This window comes from Delphinapterus leucas, chromosome 3 (genome assembly GCF_059928025.1).
Source record: "Delphinapterus leucas isolate spDelLeu-1000000601 "Yukka" chromosome 3, BTC_Dleu_Yukka2, whole genome shotgun sequence".
Taxonomy (NCBI): Eukaryota; Metazoa; Chordata; class Mammalia; order Artiodactyla; family Monodontidae; genus Delphinapterus; species Delphinapterus leucas.
The window spans coordinates 88,383,034-88,403,768 of NC_143131.1; positions in this window are offsets into that span (position 1 = coordinate 88,383,034).

A 20,735-nucleotide genomic window follows, 5' to 3' on the forward strand; every position below is an offset into this window, starting at 1 on the left:
TTCATGCAACAGTTCCAGTTCTGTGTTTATTTTTGCATTGTTCTCATCTAGTTTAAATTGTAGATATCTCATATTACACAGCTACCCATATGTTTATGTTTAGCATGATGCATGCAATTTGAGTTCATATTGATTAGGAAATCTTTTTTAAAATGTTTTAAAACAGTTTAAAAAAACTTCAATAAAAGCAAATTTATTTTAATGTGAAAAATACACCATTTCAATGCCTAAATTTTCAATCCTCCCACCCTCTTCCCCTACCGCACCAAAAAACAAGCAAACAAAAACACATAATATAGGGAATTCATTGAAACGTCTGCCCCAACCAAGCCCCTTCTCTGCTTACCACCTCGACCACCACCATGCACGCCCATTTAGAAGTGGAACGACAGGGTAGGGTGATAAAACTTGCACTTAGCTTTGATGCCTTCCCAGACAGGGAACAAGATTGAAATGTCAGTAAGGTGTCCAAAAATATTTGTTGAAACTTCTGTGTTTGATATGTGAAGAACATTTATAGTTTAGACACCGTGTTGAAATTAGGATTAGATGTATCATTGATATCAGCAATCACTAAATTAGTAGCATACCTTAGCTCCAGTGGTGGGTAATCAGTATGTGCTGATATGGCCCTGTGAAGAACCCTGAGACTCCATGGAAAAGGAAAAAGGTACAGCTAGGCCCAAACTTCTGCTTGTCCCCACCAAGGCACCAGCTATCTTGGACTTCTCTACACCAGAGCAGCCATCAGCTAAATACCACCAAGTGACCCAGGACAGCACAATGTGGGGAAGAAGAATTACCTAACCAAGTCCTACCCAAGCTCCTGACCCAGAAAAATTTGAGGTATAATACAGTTGTTTGCTATTTTAAGACACTAAGTTTTGGGGTAATTTGTTACATAACGTTATATAACTGGTACAATAAATATAGGAAAAATTATTAACTGAATTAAAGATACATTTGATATATTTTTAAATGAAAAATGTTTAAATTGTTTTGACTTTCCATTTTCAAACAAGCAAAAAACCCTTTCCTAACAAACTGTTACTTAACTAAGATCAATTTTCATCTCCCTATGAGTCTTTTGTGGCTATTCAACCTCCACACAATTAGACTACTATGTCTCACATCAATTAAATGTGTATTTTCATAATTCAAAGAAAACTAAAAATTTTGAAAATTGAGAAATTATGTCCCCAATATTTGACTAGTTATTCATATCATGACAATATCAAAGATTCACAATGAGCATATTTTATTATATACCAGCCACCTCAATAATAATGATAATAAGTCTAGTTCCTTTTCATTTTTCAGCCTATAAATTCAATATTCCTAAGACTAAAGATTTGGCAAGCCTCTGGCAGCCTGACAAGGCCCCTTTAATAACTTCTGCTTGCTAAGAACAGCAATGCTGACATGGACCTGCCTAGAGAAGGCCTGTTTAATATTAGCTTTCCATCTCAGTCCAGTGGTGTGACCGAGACTCTGAGCTACATCGCTTTGGCAAGAGAAAACCTGTTTAATTACCTTCCCCAGCTGTACTTACTAAGTGGAATGATTATTAAATCTGTCTCTCTATTTCACAGTTTCAGTATACAATTCAAATATATGCCAAGAGAAACAGAGGACATAGATTCTGTAGGAGTAGACAGGACTAAAATCCTCATCACAACAGGTGTCTTGAGTATTGTTGCCTAGGGCTCGGCCAACCCTCTGTTCTCTAATATGAAACTGGAAGGTTCTTAGATGCTCTGCCAGCTTTGTAACTGAATGTAACCTTTCATCACTTATCCACATTATTTTCCAGTTCATGTTCAAGGGAAGATAATAATTCTTGGTCTTTTCCTTCTTTACCTGCTGGAGGATAATTTGAGTCCTTTACTCTGAAGTCCAAAGACATGATAAAACCACAAACTTGTGTTGATCCAATTTATAATTTTTTTCTATCTGTTTCTCAGAGTTCATTGCTATCCTACTATTAATGACAGAGATGACACATGTCCCCAGAGAAGACTAAGTGACCCACTACCATTATAATTCCTGCTGTATCATAAAAAGTCATGTAAGGTTTATCCATGTCTATAATAACCCTGTACCTTTAAATAGCCTCTGAACACTCCTCAGAGGTAAGCACCAAAGTTTGAGAAGTACCGTCTACCTTTCACTCATGCTTTCCTAAAAACATTTCTTCATTCATAAGAGCCCTTTGTTGTCTAATTTCATAATTTATATCTCGTTTCTATATCACTTAACTGTTTTATAAATCACTGGTGAATTAAGTCTCTTTCTTGCTTGTAGACTTTAATATAGTATTTGTTAAATACTGCAACTGAAAAGTAAACTAGCTTTTACATTTACTCCACTTGTATCAGTGACTATGGATCTCAACCTAAGTGCCAGTTTAAATAATGCAGTTAATCTCCTGTAGCATTTAGTAATTAAAATTCATTTTTGTTTTGAAGTTTTGTTTCGAATTTTGAATCAGGAAGTTAGTTAATGCCATGGTGTGGCAATTTTTAGTTTAAATGAACATAGTAAGCCATGAGCGAATTGGCCAGAGGAATATTATATTTCCTTCTAGTCATGAATACTAGTCAGAATTTGGTGTGACAGTGCCAAATATATCTCTGAATCATAAAGATAGAGGCCTCGTTGATAAGCATTTTGGGGGTTAATGGGGGAAAACTGCACCCTTTTTTCACTCCACTAAACCGTGAGGTTTTCAGTACAAATAATGCATTGTCATTTGGGATATCTATAAAACCTGCATGACCAGCCATGTATTCCTGAGTAAACCATAGAGATTATATCAATATTGGATAAAATGTAATGATTTAAGTTATGTCCTTATACTCGTTACTGAGAGGTTTATACCAGTAATTTTCCCCAGCTCTGTGAAATGCCACAGAGCCTTCATATAATCTTTGGGACTCAAACCATGGAGCATGAGGAATAGTGTGATGGAGGAAAAACACTCTGGAGTTCATTCTGAGCGTGATTCCTAACTCTGTGACTTATTCTTTATGTCATCTGAATCTCATCATTTAACTTTTTTTTTCTTGTTAACTTATTTTGTCCTTTTTTGTATGCATCTCTGTGATAAATAAAAATGCCTGGGTCTCTTGCTCATAGAATGGTCACTTTTGTCTGTCAGCCTGTCAACATCCTTGTTTTTGGGGGATTTTCTGTATTTTTTTAAATTGAGGTATAATTGACATATAACATTATATTAGTTTCAGTATATATTATATATTATGTATATAATAAACCCAGTAAACATCCATCACCATACATAATTACAAATATTTCTCCTTGTGATGAGAATTTTTAAGATCTACTCTCTCCCCAGGACTTATTTATTTTATAACTGGAAGTTTGTACCTTTTCATTTCATTCTTCTTGATATCAGTTCTTCATCTGCAAAATAAAGGGTTTGTTTTAGAATAATCTTTTGAACGTTCTCTTCCAAGTTTAAAATTCAGAAAGTCAGTAAGTTTATTGTATTATTGGATGGTTATGAGGATTAAATTACTGAATTCTCTTAATATGTACAGGTTTAGCACAGCACCTGGCACAGAGCAAGTTATCACAAACTGAGTGCTCTGAATGTTTCCCTAATGCCAAGCCTAGCCTGTTTTATGTGACATAACTTCACACCAGAACAGGTCAGCGTTACCTTAGATTCCTCTGTAACTCGCTAGTTGCCATCAATATTTAGTTCTTCTTTACCTCTGGGAACGCTGAAGATTACATTTATCAGGCTTGTAAGTTGGATGTGTCACTAGTTCTGACCAAAGAAATGTGAACAGACGAAAGGTGTATTACTTCATGACTGAGGTGAGACATGTCTCTGTACAGTTCTCCAGGCTGTCCTCCCTCTGCTGTTGGGACATGACTCAGCGGCTGCAAGTACCAAATGAATCCCCGAGTGCTTGTGTGGAGCAGAGATCCTTTACAGTCCATGCAGGATATGAGCAAGAAATTAACTTGCTGTTAAGTCACTGAAAGTTTTGGTTGTTTTTACGGCAGCATAACAGCCTGCACTGAGTAACGTGCTGCATGCCACTCAAATTCACACACTTTCTGCCTTTCTCCGTGACACTCAGGTACAGCTATTTATTTCCTCCTCCTCAAGATCATCATTAAACCACAGACCAGTTTGGTTAACAATCCATATATTTACCGCCTAAATCTCTTTCAGATATGCCCCTTGCTCTCCAGTCCTACTATCACTCCTCTGGTCCAGGCCTCTAGCTGTTCTCACCAGGTTATTCCTGTAGCGTCCTGGTGGGATCTCACTGCCTACAGATTACCCTCTTTACCTTTGATTAAACGTAAAGTGCAATTTTGCCTTATCAGTCTCCTTTTAAAAAAATAGCTTAAATATCAGGAGTCAGAGCCCAGCAGTGTGACAAACAAGTCTTTCCATGACTTAATCCCTCCATTCCCTACCTTTCTTTGCCTGGAAAGCTAATGTTTAGTAAATGCTGTAGTTCTGTGGTACACCATGCTGATTCACACCTTGCTGACATCTTTTATGCTATTCTGTTTACTTAGAATGACCTCCCACTCATTCTTTAAGATTTGGTCATAAACATTGTCCTTGAAATCCCAGGATTTCTGTGTTGCAACCCACTGTGTTGCTACACTTACTCTGTGTATACTTCTAAGCCTGTTGTTATCCTATTATAATGAAACTGTTGGTGTCTTTTCTGCCTGTGAGATCCAGAGCACCTAAAGGCAAGGCTATGCATGTCATGTATCTTTCTCACCTGCCTCCACAATGCCTGCTAGTGCTCTGTAAACGTTGATGGAATATTCCTAGTTCTGAGGGTCCCTCTTCTTAATGCCTAAAACTCCCATGCTATTCTCTCTGATTCCACCTTTTCTTGTCCCCCCGTCTGCCATCACTCTGCCTCCTCACACAACCATCCTACTGATTGAGCTTCTGTTTCAGTTTTTCTGATGAGACAGAAGCCATGCCATAGATCAAGCTCTCTGGACATGGATTAGCCCTACCCTGCTTTTGTCATTTCTTCTTTACAGAGCTACACATTTTTCCACCTGCACCCTGCTAAGAGGAGGAATATCACCAGGAACAAACTAGTCACTTGTGATTCATGATGTAACCTCTTCCCGTCAAGCATACTCTACCTGCTGTATTAAACTTTTCATATCTAGCTGTCACCCAAGTCAGGCCCAAAGGACCATAGAGCTATCTTCTGCTTTTCAAAGGGACTCACTCTCCTGCAACAGAAACAACCATTTTGAGCATCTGCTTTTGTCCCTGCACTTTACAAAATAGTTTAGCACGTTGCAGCCCAGTTCTAAAAGAGCTTTCCTTTTGTTTTTTGGTGGTGGTGTGGGGGGGTGTGAGTGGGAGGGAGAAGCAGTTAAAGAAAAATATGACAGTTCCTACTGAAGTGGTAGTAGGTGACATAGTGATATGGTCCAGAATAAAAGGAAAGTAGTTTGAAGCAAAAAAATACCAGTGCATAGAGAAGCTGAGATCAGCTACAATAGTACCTGCATTGTACCTTTTCAGATTAAAGTCTTTTTAATCTGGACAATGTCCATTTTTTTCAGTTATTTCCTGCTAAAAATTTTACAAAGGGGAAATGGAATTTTATAATTAATAAATTTTATAATTAAAATACATTCATAATTAATTTTATAATTATGGTTCAGGTCACAGAAATTATGCCACTGATAGTCACTATTGCCTCTACTCAGAAAGGTCTGGCATGCTCTCAGTGATTGCTGAGTAATGTTGTTGATAATCAGTTAAAGTTAATGTTTTAGGGCTCCCCTGAAACCCTTTCAGGAAGCTCACCCATTCCTTATCTGCACTTCATCAGCATCCATTCAAAAAAGAGGAAGCACAAGTTAACCCCACTATGTCAATATCAGAATTATAAAAGCAGATAGAAAAACCCCCACTTCATGAGTGAGGGAACTGTGGGACTCAAAAGGGCTCCACAATTTGTTGAATGCTCTGTTGTCAACCTCCTGAAACTCTTTTAATATTTTTAAACAAGGGATCCACGTTTTCATGGTGCATTGGGTCCCACAAAGTGTGTATTCAATAGTTGATCCTGGCTGAAGCCGTGGTCATGAATTTCTCATGAGACCTTTCATAAAGATGCCATTGATCATTTGCAAAGAGTCCATAGCATATGAATCCAGGGGTACATGTGGAAAGTGAGAGTTACTTCTTCCTCGCCTAGATTCCTTGAACTTTCCAAAACTCCTAGGAAATGTATATAAACTAGACAAAAAGAGAAAATAAAATACATGGTTCAGAAAACATAGCTGGTCTCATCGATATAATCTATGCCAAATAATTAGTTTTATGGGTGTTGGGGAGGAAAAATAATTTTTCCTTTACCCTTCTAGGTTCTTGGCTGAGACTGCCCCCCCATCGTGTTATAAAAAACAGTTTAACTGGAGAAAAACAAATAGAAGTTTAATAACATATAACCTCCTGTATACATGGGGGATACCCAGGAAAACCGTGTAACTCCTGGAAATAGCTCAGGCCACTACCTTAAATACCTTCTCCAGCTAAAGACAAAAAATGTTTGTGGGTGGGGAGGAAGGTTATCAGGCAAAGCACAGTAAACAAAGGTATAGTTTTCCACAGATTTAAGTCTAAGCCTTCTCCACTGATAGGAGTTTCTATAGTTTCAGTATCTTCCTCTTCCTGGTCCTGAGAGGAAGGCATTCTTACAAATGGAGATTTCCCGTATAAAAGTAAATGTCTCTTACAAAGAGCTCTGGTTTTCAGAGCTTTTCCATTGCCTGCTATTTCTTAAAAATGATCAGCCTAAAATAATCCTATACCAAGGCGACATATTTCGGGGAAAAATTCTGCTCCCCTTCATGTGCTATTAACAGAAGATTTGGTTAGGAAAAAAGGTCATTTCTAAGCTCAAAATCTCCTCCTGCTTGGAAAACCTATAGATGAAAAAGTAAACAAATATCTTGACAACAGTTAATGTGCTCCTCTTCCTTTGTACTCTAAATTGGAAGAAGTGTTGTTAAAACTTTAGTTACTATATCAGTATAAAATTAAATTTAAACTATTTTTCCTTATAGTTCATAAAGCTGCAACCCAGTTAAGAAATGTTGCATTGTGGAGAGCTGTACTTCGTTTACAATTAATTCCTTGAGCCTTCCTTTTAGTAGTCTTCATCATAACAATTTCATTTGTTATTCATTCTGATTTACATAAATACTCCACAGCATTTTACTATTAAAGGACACTTAAAATGATGAACAACATTTATTTCTCTCCTCTTCTATGCAATTCTTTTTTTTTTTTTTTTTGCGGTACGCGGGCCTCTCACTGTTGTGGCCTCTCCCGTTGCGGAGTACAGGCTCCAGACGCGCAGGCTCAGCGGCCATGGCTCACGGGCCCAGCCGCTCTGCGGCATGTGGGATCTTCCCGGACCGGGGCACGAACCCATGTCCCCTGCATCGGCAGGCGGACTCTCAACAACTGCGCCACCAGGGAAGCCCTGCAATTCTTTATTTCATGTTTTATTTGAAGAGGGTTGTTATGATCAGCAGACAGGAGATAGTAAAAACATAATTTCAAGTCTTAAATGGTGATCATTTCCAATCTTTTAAAAACTGCTAGCATTGATTGATTTGTCTCCAGTGTGAGCTGAACTATTATGTCTGAAGAGAAACATCCTTTAATCTCTCTCATACTCTGAGGATCTAAGCATAATTAATAACTTGCTTTAAAAAAATGATACTACTAACCCAACCATTCATTCATATAGTCACTTACTCAAAAAGTACTAGTTAGATATCTGCTATGTGCAAAGCACTACTATTAGGCATAGGAGATATAAAGATGAAAAAAAAAAAGACATGTTCCGTAACTTAGAACATAAAGTCTAGTGGAAGGGATAACATTTAATAAAGTAAACATAAAAACAAAGGCAGATAGCATCTGTGTCAGTATATGAAAAAGAGGTACCCAGAGTGAGGAAATATATGGAGGAAGCCAGAGGGGTTGGAAAGTAACATATGTGAGTGAAGATCTGAAAAATAAGTAGTAAATAAAGAGCAACTACATTTATTTACAACAGAAAAAAAATTTAGAAAACACCTTTTAAAAGACAGTATGACCTCCAATTGTAATCAAAACTATGAGATACCTAGGAATGTTTCTTTAAAAAACATGTGCAAGAAATTTATGGAGAAAATTAAACAGTGGACTTAAATACATAAAACAAAACTTTAAAAATGTCCATGCACTAAAAATCCCATATCAAAATTAGGTAAATTTTCCACAGATTAATCTCTAGATTCAATGTAATTTCCATCAAAATCCAAATAGAGGTTTTTGCTCAATTTGATAACCTAACTCAAAAATGTTTACGAAAGAATAAAGGGCCAAGAATAGCAAAACTTATTGAATAAGAAGAAAACTTACTCTACCAAATATCAAAACATATTTTATACAGAAATTTCTAATATGTTGAGTATTGATACAGGAATAAATTTTTTTGATGGAATCAAGCGTAGAATTCTTGATATAGGACAGATGTGATATTGTAAATAAGTGGGGGAAAGTATAAACTACTTAATAGATGATGCTTAGACACTTGTTTATTTATGAGCATAAAAATATATCCCTATTTCACATAATATAATATATGAACATAAATTTCAGATCTGAAAACAACATTAAAGCACAATAATTATGGAAAACTCTAAAATTTTGAGAATACAGTATATAAGAGTATTCTTATAACCTTAGGTAAGGAGAGATTTCTGGAGAAGAAACAGGAAAAGCAATCTGTAAGTGAAAAACAGCTAAATTCAATTATATTAAAATTTTAAATTTCTGCTCAGAAAAAGATATCATAAAGTAAGTTAAAAGAAAAGTGACATATAGGGAGAAGTTATTTGAAACCCATGTAATGACAATATTTTAATATCTAGATGTAAAGCATCTCTATAAATTAATATGAAAAAGAAAAATAGCCCCATATAACTTTGGGTAAAACAGGTGAATAGGCAGTTCACAAAAAAAGAAAATTAACTAATAAAAGTACAAAAAATACTCAATCTCATTAATTATCGGGAATGGAAATAAAAACATATCGCATATGTTGATATGACCAAATTTTGGAAAGCAAGTAAAGAATTGTGCATTCCCATGTACTATAAGTGGAGGGTGAATTGGGTAAATCTACATTAGAGAGCAATTTGACAATATCTTGTAAAACTGACAATGTTCAAGCCCTCAACCCAGCCATTGTATTCAGTAAGTATGTATCCTAGAAAAACTCTTACACTTAGGCAAAAGTAAAGTATGGAAAAATGTTCACTGAACCATTACTTAAAATACAAAACAGGGAAGAGAATGAGAGGATACATAGTTAAATTATGGCATAATCATACAAAAATATAAACCAATTAAAGTGAATAAAATAGGTCAGCATAGATAATTCTACAGAAAACATAATGTTGCTAAAGTAGCAGAAGTTATGTAAACCATATGAATTCATTCATTCATGTGCATTTCAAAAAAAATGCAAATTTACACACACACACACACACACATTCAAAGATCCCTCACTATCCAAACTCTCACTCTTCAAACATAGGAACTGATGGATTCAGATAAATTTTTCTATAAAACTTTCTCTGTATAAACTCTTACTGCTTGCTATTTGAAATTTCAGAACCAAATATTCAGATAATTTGCTACTCTTTGTTCCCTAAACTTTTATCCAAATTCTTTTTATCTATCAAATTCAGATAGACTGTAAATGTATAAAGAGGGGAACTCGTTGCTGTAAAATCACTAATGAGAATATATCAGATTGAAAATAGTGGTTGATTTGGAGTTAGGAAGGAAGACAATGAAATAATAGATACACAACTTATACTTTCAGTGTTTCTATAATACATTCAATGTTTTAAAAATTCAGAAACAAATTTGACAAAATATTTAATCCAATAAGTAATGTCTAAACAATAATGTTTGCTTTATTACTACATATGTTTCCTAACATTTAAAATAATTCAGAATGTGAAAACTGTAAAGAAATTGTTAGGAAATGAGATGAGTTAAGAACCTTCTAGATGGAGCATCATATGCAAGGCCTTGTGGCTGGGTGGGACACAGTACATGAAAGAAAGTTAACCAATTTCTAAATATGTTCTAGAGGGACCAAGGCAGGCAGGAATTCCTGAAAGGATCATGTAGGGCTTCCAGGGCCCACTAGGATCTGGTGGCTTCATTCAAAGAGCAAGAAGAAGGTAGTAGAGAATCTCAGATATGTGTGTATGGGGTTAGGGATGGTAATAAGATTGACATTTTAAAGGATTTAATTTAGTTACAATGGAAGAAATAAATTGAAGTGGAACCAGTGGTTTTGGGTAAGCATATGGAAGGCACTGTAGTTCTCCAAGTGATTAAGAAAAATATTAATAAATATGACAACATTAGCAAAAAAACTGAATGTGATATAGATGTAAAGCTTGACACATTAATAGGCTCATTGGAAGATGGAGAGAACTATGCAAAAATAAATGGATCTGATCCCTAGAGTTGATGATTCCTGCATCAAAAATTGGAAATTAGAGCTTCCCTGGTGGCACAGTGGTTGAGAGTCCGCCTGCCAATGCAGGACACACAGGTTCATGCCTCAGTCCGGGAAGATCCCACATGCCGCGGAGTGGCTGGGCCCGTGAGCCATGGCCGCTGAGCCTGCGCGTCCGGAACCCGTGCTCCACAACGGGAGAGGCCATAACAGTGAGAGGCCCGCGTACCGCAAAAAAAAAAAAAAAAAATTGGAAATTATTACCAAGAATAACTGCTGGAACACATTTTCAGTTCCTTAATCCTAAAGGAAAAGGTAATAGTATAGGGTAGTACCTCCACATAGAGGATTTAAATCAGACAATGTCAGTTGATAGTTATTACACTGTTTTATTTAGATGTCCATGAACACCAAAATAAAGATCTGATTTTTACAGGGATTGGATCTCATCATTAGGATCTCAGTTCAAATAGCACCTTCCCATTAAATCATCATGCTGTACACCTTAAGCTTGTACAGTAATGTATGTCAATTATTTCTCAATAAAACTGTGAAAAAAAGAAGACTGGAAAAAAACATATTACTTCCCCTGAGACATCTTCTTTGATCATTCCCCATAACACATCAACTTTGTAGCAGTTATTACTCTATGAACTCATCACATATATTTATCTTATTGATTGCCTCTTTTAAAGTAAATATTCTATGACAGCAGGAAAATGTTTTTCAAATGTTCTGCCTCATCACCTAGAGCAATACCTAGCACAGAGTAGGTACTCAATAATAGTTAAATATATGTGTGAATGATGTCGTAGGCACAAGGGACGAGAGCACAATGGAGAGAAAGTCTTTATGTTTCTATGCCCCAAATTTTGAGAAAAAAGAAAAAAAACAGAGGGAAAAAAGGCTAAGTAATGTCTTTCAATATATTTATAGAATCTTTTCTCAAAAGAGCTTACAGTCATTTTCAGAGATGTCAGCCCTACTATCCATTACACATCAATGTGTACACTGGCATTCAGTATGGAAATTCCATGTGCCTGTAGTCCATCTCATAAATTTTGGTGTCATATTTTACAATTAATAAATATTTACTACCACCATTGTCTACTTCAAATGCTGAGGAGCATATTTAAGGCTCCTCTGGAGACATAAATATTTCATGTTAAGCATTCTATGTGACAAGTACAAAATATAACAACAAAATTCAACGGGTGGAGCACATTTCACATAATCAATCATGTCCTAAGACAAGTGTTACAAATAAAATGGATGAGTTCAACATTTCTGGGTCAAATATAATTGCCACCATGCACTTACATATTGATAGCAGTAAAGTGAATAGAAACATTAGGTATAAAGTATATTTTAGATAAATATCATAATGTTTATGAAGATAAATTATTAAATTATCATAATATGTACATTGAGATGCACATTTTTTTAAAGGCAGATTCAATCAAAATAGTATCTGAATAGCAATAAGTATAGCACATACATTCATAAACTCCCTACTGGGAAATAAAAGCTGAAGTTGGCAGATTTCTCTATGTATTTGTCAGAAGGTTCTATGCTGAAGTAACAAATAACCTAAAAATCTCAGTAGTTTAAGACAACAAAAGTTTATTCTTCATCCATGTAAAGTCCATTTGAGTCCAGGCTACTTCCCAGGGCATCAGTCAACCATGCAGTGACTCATATATCCAGGGGGCTTTAATCCTGTGATTCTGACATCTCAGCTCAGGATCTCCACAACCACCACAGGAAGGAAGGGAAGACAGGAACCACAGGAAGGAAGGGAAGACAGGAGCTAATCACTAAGAGGCTTTTAATTTCATTGCCCTGGTAGTGGCGCACATCATTTTAACACACTTTTATTGACCAGACCTAATTACATGGTCTCACCTGACGGCAAGGTGTTGGAAGGTGTAATTTTTTTCTGTGCCCAGGGAGAAGTGACAACCACACTTGATTTTTTTTAAACTCTAAAACTTCATAATTAGCATGATAACATATCCAAATCCATCACCGATTAAACAAAATAGATTTCTCATCTAAAAAATATATTCTGTATAATCATGGTAAATTATCATTCAAAGAGTTTACAGAATACAGATGGCAAGAAATAGTCCTAACATTTAATTTGATGTATGATAGAATTTAGTTCGCAGATGTGAGAATTAGTTTTTAAAAGAACATTTGGTCAGCATCAAATGTAACCAAATAAGCAGGCTTTTACTTTGTGGCACAACTAAATCAGTCTTCCAACAAAAAAGTTTAATGTCATTCAGACGAAAAGCAAATTACCAGTAAAATGTAGAAAAACGATTGGGAGAAAGATCTTTTAGCTCAGAGAGCATGCAAACTGTCATCTCATTACTCTAAGATACTGAAGATGAGGTATATCTCTGTTTTCAACATTATTCTCTCTTTCTCTGCTACCACCTCCTCTCTCTCTCTCTCTCTCTCTCACTAATGCAAGGATGGTTATCACACTGGTTACAGCTAAGGGTGACTCAGCATTTGCTGCCACCAGAACTTTCTAAGGAGTTTTATAAAATGTACCTTAGAACTATCCACCTAGGGGACAAGTGAAAGAAGTGTTCATCAATCCGTTGGCTCCTATTCCCCATTGATAAAGTGTTGCACTATGGAGTTTTAACTCTCCCACATTTCCAAGCAGTGCATGCAGGGGGATCAAGCAATTTCTGCAGGCTTCCCAGCTGGCTTCCTATACGGTGTATTCAAAAAAGCCCCAGGGCAGAAAGAGAAAGGTCCAGGGGGTGCAAATAACTGACTAGGTGCAGTCAGTTTAACCTGTGCAAAACATTGGCACAGAACTAATGCAGCATGACTGAAATAGTTGGTAAGGGCAAGAGCTATGAAGTTGACACAAGAGCTCTTCAAATGTTCATTACTCTACAAGAGTTAAGATGGACATGGTGAAAGTGAATTCTTATTATGTAGTTACTCTACCAATATTTCTTTTTCTTCCTCCAAGGTGGATCAGGTTGAGCCTTCAAAATATCCTGTAAATATCCAGACTTGTATAACTATAATCTAAGGAGGCAATGACTAAAATACCACTTTAAGAAAATAAATGGCAATTAAAAGAGATGTCTATAACATGCAGCAATTTTGAATTATTTTCTTAGCCAGTGGGAGAATTTGTTCCACTAAGTTAGTACACTTCCTTCTTGTAAAAATAATATTAACTAAACCATGAAAATTGATTTATTCTCCCACATAAATATTTGAGTCTCAAAGCAAAGAATAGGAGTTTGGCAATTCATTTAAGGAAAATTCATTTACATTTTTATTTTTTTAAACTTTGACCCTGTTTATCCATTTCTCCCACCCCATCCCTGCCTCTGGCAACCACCAATTTGCTCTTTGCATCTATGAGTTCAGTCTGGGGGAGACAGCATTAGATTCCATATGTAACAGAAGTCATACAGTATTTCTTTTTCTCTAACTTATTTCACTGAGCATAATGCCCTTTAGATCCATCCATGTTGTTGCAAATTGCAAGATTTCCCTCTTTTTATGGCTGAATAATATTCCTGTGTGTGTGTGTGTGTGTGTGTGTGTGTGTATCTCACATCTTTATCAATTCACCCTTCAGTGGGCACAGGTTGTTTCCATATCTTATCTATTTTAAATGCTGCTGCAGTAACATGGAGTGCATGTATCTTTTCAAGTTATTTTAGTATTTTTGTTTCCTTTAGATAAATACCCAGAAGTGAAATTGCTGGATAATATGGTAGTTCTATTTTTTGAGGAACGTCAAAAGTTCAGAAATAACAGAAGTAAAACCAATGAATCACCAAAGTAATAATTAGTAAAAGTTTATTGTGCACACATTAAGAATACAGTTTGCAAACCAGAAACTCTCAAACCAAAACATGGAATGAGGCACAGGGGTATATTGTCATAAAGCAGCTTATATAGTGAGAAAGCAGTGACTTTATTCTTCACAGTGACTCGTTGTAATGTGAGAATTTTCTTCAATGATAGAGAATTGGTTAGTGGTTACCTCATATCAATCAACCTTGGGAAACAGTTTAAGTTTTGCTTATGATTTCTAGAGACATAAGCAAGAAATGACCCAGGTCAAGTTAGTCTTACAAAATAAGATAAATTGAGTTTTGCTTGTATAACTAAACCAGTTTTGTCTGCTCAAGGAGTTTTAAAGGCTGCTGTACATTTGTTTTTGATGTTAACAGGAACCTCCGTAGTGTTAAATATGGTACATGGCTGTACCAATGTACATTCCCACTAACAGTGCACAAGGGTTCCATTTTCCTCACATCTGCGCCAACACTTGTCATTTCTTGTCTTTTTGAAAATAATGATTCTAACAGGTGTGAGATGATATCCCACTGTAGTTTTGATTTCCATTTCCCTGGTGATTAGTGATGTTGAGTATCTGTTCCATGTACCTGTTGGCCAACTGTAATGCCTTCTTCAGAAAAATGTCTCTTCAGATATTCTGTCCATTTTTAAGTCAGATTGTTTGCCTTTGTGCTATTGAGTTGATTAAGTTCTTTTACATTTTACATATTAACCCCTTATCATATATATGATTTGTAAATATTTTCTCCCATTCAGTAGGCAGCCTTTTTATTTTTTTCATGGTTTCCTTTGCTGTGTGGAAGCTTTTTAGTCTGACATAGTCTCACCTGTTTATTTTTGCTTTTGTTACTTTTACTTTTGATGATTCAAAAAAAATCATTGCCAAGACCTATGCTAAGGAGCTTACCTCCTATGTTCTTTTCTAGCAGTTTTATGGTTTCAAGTCTGACGTTCAAGTCTTTAATCTATTTTGAGTTAACTTTTGTGAATGGTATAGTTAGTGGTCCAGCTTCATTCTTTTTCATGTGACTGTCCAATTTTCTCAACACCATCTCATTACTCTAAGATACTAAAGATTAGGTATACCACTATATTTCACATTATTCTTTCTTTTAAATATCATTCTCTCTTTATTTTTTTTCTCTCTCTTTAAATATGCTCTGAAACTTTTGAAAATTGGTAAATTTTTCATTCTTTATCAGAAAAAATTGAATCCTCAGCAAATATTTAACGTAACTTTAGAGCAGAAAAATTAAATTGTAGAAGCATATGTAGAAAATAATTCAATTTTTTATTTGACTCTTACATTTTAATTTGGACTTTTGATTTTAATGGATTCCAAAATATAAACACCATTTTAATTATTTCCACTTAGAAACTAATTGTTTTTAGGGCCAAGTAAAATGTTATTAATTTTGTAATTTTTCATATTAAATGCATTTTACCTAATTTTTTCAAAATGCTTGTTTTTTGGACATTTATACTGATTGAATTGATCTCATTTATGTTTTAATGTTGATGGTATTAATTACAACTTACTATGGCTTTTCTACCTTTCCAACAGTTGTCATCTGAGATTTGCTTTATATTACACTTCCAATAGACATATGAGAATAAACTATGTTCTCTTAGAGGTCAGTGGTTTAAATAATATTACTTTAAAAAAAATAATAAATAAATCATATTACTTTAAAAAAGATATTTAATATTTGCAAAAGCAAATTTTAAAGTAATTATAGCAATTTTTAAACCCATATAATCAGTCAAATAAAGAAGACAAAATATATAGAAAAACACACAAAAACAAATGAAATAATATGGACAATAAATTTAACTGATAATACATATACATCCTATAAATAGAGAATACACAACTTTTCAATTATATGAAACAATTTTTAAAATTTATGACATTGTTCACAGAGGTAAAACTCAATGAGTACAAAGAATATAAAACATGTGACCACATTTTTATACCATAACACAGTAAGTCCAGAATTTAATAACAAAAATATAAGTGAACAAGGAAATAAAACTTTAAAATTATTTAAGCAACTTAATTCATTTAAGCAACTAATTAGTAACAATAAAGCTATTATATTCATATACCATTCATAAATATAACAATTTAAACATCTTCTTTAAAAAACATATAAAAATAAGAAATGAGATAACAACAATTGGAGAAACATTCTAAAGGTATGAAATGCTAGTATCCATGAGCTTATGTTGATATATTTTACATCCTAGTCTAATGGATTTTCTGACAAAATTAGAATTCCCATAATTATTTCAAGAATTGGAAAATCTAATTAGGCCAATGACAATAGAACTAGACAATCTAAGAAAGAATTATCCTAAAATAATATCTTTGTTCATATATATTTTCTGGTGAATTCACATGAATATTAAACACTGAATAATTCCCACTCCTCATAATCTCTTTCAGACTATATAGTGGGATTAAATATTGTGTATTCTCCCTGGTATTAAAAAATATATACAAGGTAGCACAAATAAAATATCATAAAATGAAACATAAATTATATGTAAAAATGCCAAATAAAATACTACAAATTGAATTCAGTAATTTGTTAAAACTTAATCCACCACAACCAAATAGGGTTTTCCCCAAAACGCAAAAATATTTTTGTATAAATCATAACATAAATAGACCCTAGATGAAAAAATATGTGATCATCCCAAAAGATCCAAAAGATATTTGATGAAACTTGGGACCGCCATCCCAAGAAAGATTCTTAGTAAAATAGCGATAGGTGGGCACTCCCTTAAAATTATGCTATCTACTTTAAATGAACAAACAACTACACATTAATGAGCAAGCATTAGAGGCTTTTCCAATAATATATTTTTAAGTTTTATAATGAGGATGCCTGCTGTGCTAATTACTATTTAACCTCATTCTATCCTATGCAATAAGACAAGAAATAGAAATAGATAGAAATTTTGTAAAGTCAAAATTATTATTTTTTTAAGGTTAATGATCTATATAGAAGACCTAAGAAAACATACTAAAATAAAATTAGATTTAAAAAGTAAGTTTATTAAGGTAATGGACAGAAAAACTAATATGACAAATCCAAGATATAACTAATAAAGTAGCAATAACAATTCATAAAATATAATTAAAAAGATAACTTAAAATAGAAATTAAATAAACAAAAATATTTGAATAATGTATAGAGAAAAGTATCAAATTTTGCTAAGAAAGATAAAATCAGGTTTGACTGTATAAGAGATACAGAAAGTTCTTGATGGGAATAATGAGTGTTATGAATATGATAATTTCCTCCAATTTAACATAATTCCAATTAACATCCTCATTAAGTCAGTCTGAATTTGATAAAAATCACATTTTTTAAAATGATTATGTAAAAAAGAATTTTGAAAGAGAAAGTCATAAAGGGAAATAAGAATCAAATTAAATCCCCATGAATTCATCCACATATCTCATAAAAAGAATGTTGTTAAAGTTTTAATTAAAATGTGCCTGGCAAGAAGACCAAAGAAATGTTCTAGGTCTTCTCTCAATTCATCATTTTGCAGCAACTTGGTTTACTTCTGGGAAATGTTAGTTGCTTTAAAAGAAGCATGACAAAATAGCATGCAGTGATGAGAAACAGTTTTAGAATTTCATTAATGCCCACATAGATTTTAAGAACCTCCCCTAAGACATGAAAATTTAAATCAAACATAAAAGACAGTTTTAAAGTAAAAGAAGTTGTATATTCCTTTATCAAGGAAAGAAAATTTTTTTTCTCTCGACATGAGATTCTTTTAAAGACAATTGCTTAATGGTTTGTCATAGGTGTAACATGATTTTAACCTTTATTGCTCATTTGGAATAAACTTAACACAAACTTTTATGAAATGTCCATAATTTTAATTATTTTCTTTTGTAAAGTCTATATATTTATTTGCAATTTAAACATGAATGAAGAAAAAGTTAACAGATCACTCCACTCAGAGGATGGCATGGATTTTAATACTCACTGTCCAGTGAATATGCAGCATTATCATAAGCAATATTCTCTTATAATTCTCCTGTCATTCTGAGAAGTGATTATTACACAGACATAATTCATATTAATACTTAGGTTTATCAAATGTATAATTATAATTTAAAAATCAAAATAGTACTGAAAGTCATATATCTGTATAGCTAAAGTTCTCTCCTATCCTCTCACAAACCCCAGTCCTTCTTAAGAAAGCAGCCACTTTCAAATCTTACCTACTACTTCTGTGTAATGCTGAGATAAAGCTAATAAAATCTTCTAGTATTTTGCAGTTTTTTAAATTTTATGTATTTCTCACTCTTAAAATCTAATACTTTTTGTTTTATCTTTAGCTGCTACACTATTTGTTTCAGATATATTTATATCTATTATGTCTTCTTCATTCATATTTTTTAACACGTATGGTGTCACTCTTAATCCTCTTTAGTGCTATTAATTTTAAATCCCACCTTGTTAGACAATAAGTTTACCGTTTTTATTTTCTTTTGGTTTCAGATACTTGGTATCTCTTTGTCTCCACCTTTGTTTTCCCCTTCTTCTTCTCTTCCTCCTCCTTCTTTTTCTTCTTCTTCTTCTTCTTATTATTATCATGATTTTAAGTGTTTTCTTTGGAAACAGCATATATCTGTGTTTTCTTTCTATTCTAATCTGTGTCTGTCTTTTAATGGACAGTTTCAGTCTATTCTCATTTAATGTAATTAATATATCTGATTTTGTTCATTCTACCTGACCTAGAATGATTTTAGCTATTTTATTGATTTCCATTCTAAATTTCTCCCAATTAGTTTGAAGATTTTATATTTTGCCTTCCTTTAGCTATGATCCCTCTCGTTACTTTCTTAAACACACATATTCAAATCTATTATTATTTATTCTATTATATTACCAACTATTCCCTCACTAAAACTCACTGCCTCTCTCACAATGATTTCTAATTCTCATCTTCTTTTGCTTTACTCCCACCTCCCATAAAATAAAACCTTTAAAATAGGGTTTCTTCTCTTTTTTCCCCATTTTTCCCTCCCCATGATGAGTGAAATCTTTGGAACATTTTTATTTCCTTCCTCTCCAACCCCACACTGGTAGGGTTTGTAAGGGAATTGTGTAGTTAGACTTTCTCTCACAAAATATCTCTTCTGTTTTAAATGATCTTATTTAGCACTTGTGTTATGTATTGCCAGCCTATCCTTGATCAATATATTTCTATCTCTGTATTGTTATCTATATCTTTACATTACTATCCATTGTTCACTAATATGTCCTTTTGGGGGTTTCTGTTCGTTTGCATTTTAGTTGAATCTTTTCTCTGACCTCAGCTGGAGTTGGCAACTTTCATTGTTCATCCATAGGACATTCTTTCTTCTCTCCAGGCACATGGCAGGATCTATACTTCCCTCCCCCAGCAGTTCAGTAGGATCATGACACTGGTCTAGTCAATGAGCTGTAAGCAGAAATGGTGTATGTCACCTGTTTCTGCTCTGAGAATCTTGGGGGCTCTCTTGCCAAGGACATTAAACTGAGTATCAGCAATGATCATATGTACTGATTTGACTCAAACTATTTTTTAATCCCAAATCATATTTATAATTTCCTGACAGTATTGCTGGTGGTGCATTTGGGTTTTTCCAAATGGCTATTTTAATTCAGCTATCCAGATATCTCCTCAGGCATTCTATTTCATTAGGCTTGTACCTAGGTCTTTCAAACTGATTGTTCTACCTCTGTTAGGCTCCTCAAATGGGTGGCTGCTTTTCCATGTAAGCTCAATTGGGTTTAGATTTCATTGTTGTAATATCCTAAATGATGGGACTCCTAAAGCTGTTGAAAGGTAAAATGTCATCCATAGCCCTCCCCCATCCGAAAGACACAGGTCTCTATAAGAAACCATCTGTTTTCCAGTCTCCCCATACTCTCATGGCTTCATGGGTAGAGGAAACTCAGCCCACTGGCTCAGCTGTCTCCCAGCCCTCTGGGAATCTTTGATATCCAGCACACTAACACAGCTCAACATCCAGCTGCCCCTTGGGTCCACAATGGCTTAAGCAAAGATTTTCCTGTGATCTGCTGCCCTCAGCGTATCATCCCTGGTCTCCAACCCCACTGGTCATATGACTATTAGGTTCAAATAGAAGAGAACCTAATACTGCAAACTTCAACAAAGCCAAAGTTCTCATGCAGAGGTACTTCAGGCATTTGGAGTTGCCTGATGATGTCAGGAAAGCATGCAGGTTGCAAGTGGGGAGTAGGGGGAAAAGAGGGAGAAAAG